The sequence below is a fragment of the Bidens hawaiensis genome, unplaced genomic scaffold (genome assembly GCF_021521415.1).
Source record: "Bidens hawaiensis isolate Kalapana, Puna unplaced genomic scaffold, B.hawaiensis_p1.1 tig00005851_1, whole genome shotgun sequence".
Classification (NCBI taxonomy): Eukaryota; Viridiplantae; Streptophyta; class Magnoliopsida; order Asterales; family Asteraceae; genus Bidens; species Bidens hawaiensis.
In genome coordinates this window covers 160,272-166,406 of record NW_027491385.1, presented here as the reverse complement: position 1 = coordinate 166,406, position 6,135 = coordinate 160,272, and positions in this window count along the sequence as shown.

Genomic DNA, 6,135 nt, shown 5'->3' with positions numbered 1-6,135 from the left:
ATGTTAGCATTGGGGTTTGTGTTGAAAATGGATATAGTGGATGGAACCCCTATAAATCTATAATCATTACATAGTTGTTATAATTTAAATTAAATGTAAATAAAATAAATATGTGATTGATTGGAGTTTGTAGGGTATTAATTTTTATTGGTTGAACCATTTAAGGGAGGGACGCTTTCTACCCTCCCCCCCCCCCCCCCCCCCCCCCCCGCCTTTCTGGGTGGCTAATAAACCTCTAATAATTACGAGTTTCAAACACAACTGATATAATCCATAATGGTTATAAGTTTCAAACACAACTGATATAAACCAAGTTCTAAACTTGTGCCCGCTAACAACGTGCGGCTCTTTTACTCTCTCTCGTCTCACTCCAATTACAATTTCAGTGTATACCTAAATGTACTTGAAGAAACACTAACCGGACCCCGGACAGATTACGAGTAACCTGGGGGTTAGATAGATGTTTCCCACGAGGGGTTAGACCCAGAAAAGATGGTTCTTCTGATAACCTGCAAAACAGACACCGTGAGCTTGTAACTGAGAAGGGGGGGGGGGGTTCCTCCTTGTGACCACCCTCCGGCGTGAGAATCAGACTAGATTGCTCTTTAAATATAAATGTATATTAAGAGATTGCTAGAGCAGATATCAGGTATAATATGATGATAATATGATAAGATATGATGATCATACCATTTGGGGTATTTATAGCCGAAGGTAGGTTTCCAAGGAGGTGTGGCCGGCTGAATAGTATTCCTGTTCCACCAACTGTGGCCTACGCATGTGCCCTGCTGGTAGTTGGTGGGTAGGCAGCGGCTGACAGTGACCAGGCCTGCTGTGTACTATTCCTTTTCCACCAACTGCCGGCTATGCACGTGATATGACAGGAGTTGGTGAGTAGGCAGCGGCTAATAGTGGCATACAGTACAAGAGCATGCTGCTCGCCATACTGTTGTCAATAAGCTGTCGTATCTTTAGTCAGATCTTTTGCCCATACCTCGTCAGGTACAGTACAAAAGATCTTCCCGTATCGTACGGACTGGCATTTGGGCGGGAGTATTCCCCCTCCCGCCTTTGTGCGGGATTGTTCCCGGCTTTGCTCATTCCTTCAGGTGACACTGAGTGATTGAGAGCTAAGTGCCTTGTGCGTGTAGCCTTGCTGCGCGGGTGGCCTTCCCTGATGGCTTGTATCCGCAGCTGCGGGAACAGGCAGAGTACTTCACCATTGGGAGACATTTCCTGCGGGGACAGCTTGCGTACTGCGCGTAAGGACGTCACGTCTCTGAGCATGGTGGGTCTTGGCGGATCCAATTGGTTTCTGCGCAGACGTCCCTCTTCAAGGTGAGTCTTGCGGGTCCAACTGGGCTCTGCTGGGACCTACCTCTTCAAGTCCCCCCAGTCCAATGTTCTTCTCATGAATGTTTAATAAAGTGAGGTGAACTTTTGGACTTAAGCAAAGGGTTTTGAAAAGGGTTTAGTTTTAAGGTTTTCCATGGGGATTCTTCCCGCGGAAGTCCTTGTCACTTGCAGAAATTCCCGACTTTCCTGCTTGATCTTTGGGTATGATGCGGGTAGGTCTGTAACCTCCTCGCAAGTCAGGAGCGTTGAGTCCCACTTGTGTGGATTCTCCATGAGGTTTTGGTAGTTTTGAACATAGTGATCAATTATGTTAAAACCACCAATTCCATCCTGGAGCTTCAAACAATGTAGTTCTCGACGTTCCCGCTATGCGGGGATGTTATTTCCGTTTCCGCAAGCATTGCCCAGAAGATCCTTCTTGGTTTCAATTCCCTGCGGAGCGCTAGGTATGTGAAGGGTTTTGCCTTGACACTGTACCCGCGCTCGTCTTATGGTTACTTTACTTCCAAGGTATTCCTGGCGTCAATTCCCTGCGGGTGCTAGGTATGTGAAGGGTTTTGCCTTAACACTGTACCCGCACCCGTCTTATGGTTACTTGGTTGCCAAGGTATTCTTGGCGTCAATTCCCTGCGGGTGCTAGGTATGTGAAGGGTTTTGCCTTAACACTGTACCCGCACCCGTCTTATAGTTACTTGGTTGCCAAGGTATTCCTGGCGTCAATTCCCTGCAGGTGCTAAGTATGTGAAGGGTTTTGCCTTAACACTGTACCCGCACCCGTTTTATGGTTACTTGGTTGCCAAGGTAAGGGGTATTTTCCCGCTTACTTTTGAATCTTTTTGAATTTTGAAATTCGAAGAGTTGGTGAAAGGATAAGAACAGTCCAAACCTCTGAAACGTCGTGCGACGGTTTCTTCTGACTGTGTCAGGACGTGCAGGAAGTTATGGTGACGTGACAGTACCTGGTCATTCCAGACGCTTTTTCAGGCGCGTGGGCACGATTTTTCGGGCGCGTGGCCGCGAAATTAATGGTACGCGTCCTTTCAACAGCTGTTGCCAGCTTGCTTTTTGCCACGTCTCATAGTTTCATTGCACCTTCGATTTCTCTCTCTTCCGCATTAAATTCATCGCATTAATTGCGATTAGTATATAAAGGGGGAGAGGGTCCTTTGTAATTCACACTTTCACTTCTCTTCATCTTCAAAACGATTTCCGGCGAATACTCATCTTTTCAGTCGAGCATTCCCTTGAAATCGTTTTCTTCTTTCATATCTGCAAGATGTCGTATCGTGATCTCGAATCTACAGCCGATAACAAGAGTACTGCTGGCGAGTGCCAGTGTGCTCTGCTTGTCGATCTGTATCAGTACGTCGTCAGGAAGTTCATGCTCGAGTCTCTCGAGCCTGAGTTTCCTGAACCCCATCAGACGGTGTACGATGCCCCCAGAGGCAAGATCGGGGTATATGCTGCATTCTTTGTTTATGGGAATCTTAGGTTCCCATTGACAAAGTTTGTGTACCGTGTTCTGGAGAGGCACGGTGTGCACCTGACCGATGTGCACCCGATGGCGATTGCCAAGATTCGGCACTTCGAGTGGGTGTGCCGGATTCTGGGTATTGAGCCCTATGTTGACCGCCTGATGACCTTCTACTCTTGGAGGTGCATCCAGGGGTGGTATACGCTGATAACACGGATTAAGGGGTTGAAGATTTGCGCAACCGAGCGCAGTCTTCGCTCGTGGAAGCGGGAGTTCTTCTACATCTCCGCTCGCGCCATCCCCCTTGCCATGAAATTCAAGAATGGGCAAGTACTTCCCAGCCTTCACGCCTCCAACTACCAGGAGGCGGAATGGTTCTCGAAGATATCCCGAGTCCAATCTCCGGTTTACCGGTTTGCGGAGTCCGGGATGGTGATGCTCGGGATGAGCCGGGTGTGGAAGGATGCGGATGCGCGAAAGATCCCGATCGTCCTCGAATACGGTTCGAACTCTGTTCCTTACGGTATGCTTTGTTTCTTTTTGTTGATTTAGAATCTCTTCTAACTTCTTTCCTGTTTATTTCAGAGGGGAACGACTTGCAGTCGCTTATGTACCCGCGGGAGGCTGACGGTCCCGCTCGGATGGGTACTCGCGCTCTAGACGAGAACGAGTTGCCCATCCTAGAACAAACGGCGGATCGTTTCGTGGAGGTCTACCCGCTAGGCCACGAGATCCTGAGCGCCAGGCGGCCAGGTAAGGCGCTATTCAACCCTCGACCCCTCAATGTTGAAACCTCTGCTGGAATTCCTCTAATCGTATGTTCTGATGAGGAATCCGCAGATTGTCCTCCGTTGGTGCGGAAGAAGAAGGTTGCCGGCGGGAAGGGGAAGGAGAAGGTGGCCTCCACTGCCGATCCGGTGCCTCGGTCTGATTCGGAGACCGAGAGCGAAGAGGTGGCGGGGAATCCCGGTGGTGATAAGACCACCGCTCCGGAGGCTGCGACGATTGTCACCTCCGGAGAGCCCAGGATGACAACGGTGACCGGCGTGAAGAGGCCGGCTACATCGGGTTCATCCCCGCCCGTCCGCACTTTCAGGCTCAAGAAAACCCGTAAGTACAAACTTCCTTTATTTTTAACTTCATAGTTTTCCATCATTAATACTTATCTTCTTTGTGCAGGCGTGGATGTTGACGCATTCCAGGGTGGAGCGCAGGGGAGTACCCCTCCGCCCATGACGGTAGGCTTGGTCAGCCTACCTGAGGCGACGACCCAGGCGGCTGCGCCTGCGCCTGCTTCCGCTGGTTCAGTTGCTCCCTCCGTTGAGCCGACTGTTCCAGCTGAGATGACATCACCGCCGGCTGTCAGTGCCATTTTTACCGCATCTTTCACTGAGCCGGCGGTTACTTTTGCTGCGGATTCCGCAGCGGCGACCGCGGCAGCTGCTACCATGCCTCCTCCGTCATCGGCAACGACGGCCGATCCTTCAGGTATGCATGGGGCTTATCGCCAACCTCTGCCTCCTTCCCATCTGCCTGACCTCTTGGATGGATTTCCGTTGGGTTCAGGTGATGGGTTTGGCGGCTATCGGCCTGTTGTTGACCCTACAGGTGCGTAGGGTTCTTTTGGCATATTTTATATATTTTTATCATCTTTTCCTAACTGCTTTATGTTTTTGCAGTGTCGGATTCCAATGAAGTGTATGTTCCACGATGGAACATTCGCCGAGGAACAACCCTTCGCACACCTGTGGAGTGCGTGGAGTGGGCTCGTCACGCTGCTCCCAGTGGTGCGTTGGGGGAAGACATGGCTAGCTACCAGGAGGGTAGGCTAACCAATGAGCTTCGGGTTCTCCTGGCCCGGATGCAGCCGCGCGTCGAGCTGCTTTGTCGTGAAAACGACAAGTTAAAAGCAGCTCGCATTAAAGAAGTAGCTCAGGCGCGGGCTGTCCGGGAGGAGAATAGGAGGCTCTCCGCAGCTGCTGCGGAGAAGGAGAAGGCCTTCAAGGCTCTCGAGGTTGAAGTTCAGGCCTGGCTCGAGGCCCGTTCCAAGGCTGCCCAAGCTGTTAACGAACAGCTTCGGCTGGCTAAGGAAACTGCAAGGAACGCAACCGAGAGGGCCACCAAGGCTGAAGCTGTTGCTGAGCCTCTACGCGTGGAGAATGAAGAGCTTAAAGCCAAATTAGAGGCTCTCCAGCAGGCTCATGATGCCTTGGCGATGGAAGACGCCAAAAAGCTCCAAGAAATCTTGGACCAGAGGGGGGTGCTTGACCATACTGAGCGTAAGCTAAAGGGCGTCGAAGAGGCTGCGGCTAAAGATGTGTTGCTTGCCAACCTCAACAAGAGTGAAGCCGAACGCGCCCGTAACGAAGCTCAAGCTGCCCTCCAGGAGGCTCTGGTTGCCAAGGAATGGCTTCTTCGAGAAGCGTTGTCTCAGGTATGCTTTTTATGTCTTTACGCTTTTCTTTGTAAATAGAAAAGGTTCTAATACTTGTATTTTTTCTTGTAGGTTGTGCATCGGGTCTTTGCTGAGACGTCTTATGACGATGCTATGAGCGCAGCCCTCAACGCTTCTCACGAGGATGGGGAAAAGGCCGGCTTCCTGCTTGGTCTAGGGTTCGTTGAGAAAGGCATCCCGCCTTCCAACTTCCCTTTGTATAATGTTGATACTGAAGCTGTTTATGACCAAGCAGTGAATCAGTATGCCGCCTTCCCGCATCCGGTGGTGGAGAAGGTGAACCAAGTTGCTGCTGCTGATGATGGGCTAGCTATCCTTAAAGCTTTCCTTGAACTGCCACGCTCTACTGATGGTGCTGGTCCAAGTGGAAGTGGCCCTGAAGCCTGATCCTGAAGATCCCTTCCCACTGTTAGGATAGGAGTAGCTTTTATAGATTTATTTTCTTGTAGGCGGGTAGTTACCCGGCCATTCTTGTAATGAATCATTGTGAAATATAAATCTTTGTGCGGGTAAGACCGCTACTTTCTTTGGATTCCTTGCTTTATAAACGTTATATGACTTGCATACTTTAGTTTAAATTAGCAATTTTCCAAGTGTTTAGAATAAGTTAACCTTTAAACGTGGTAGATAATAGGTTGAAGTTTTGCTTCCTCTTTCGTGATTGTGCGGGTAGGACCGTCACTTGCACTTAGTAGGATGGCTAAACTTTACCTACATCTGACCTGCGTGGAGGTTTTCCTCATCTTTTTTGAAATTTCTAAGTGTTTAGGATAAGTTAACCTTTGAACGTGGTAGATAATAGGTTGAAGTTTTGCTTCCTCTTTCGTGATTGTGCGGGTAGGACCGTCAC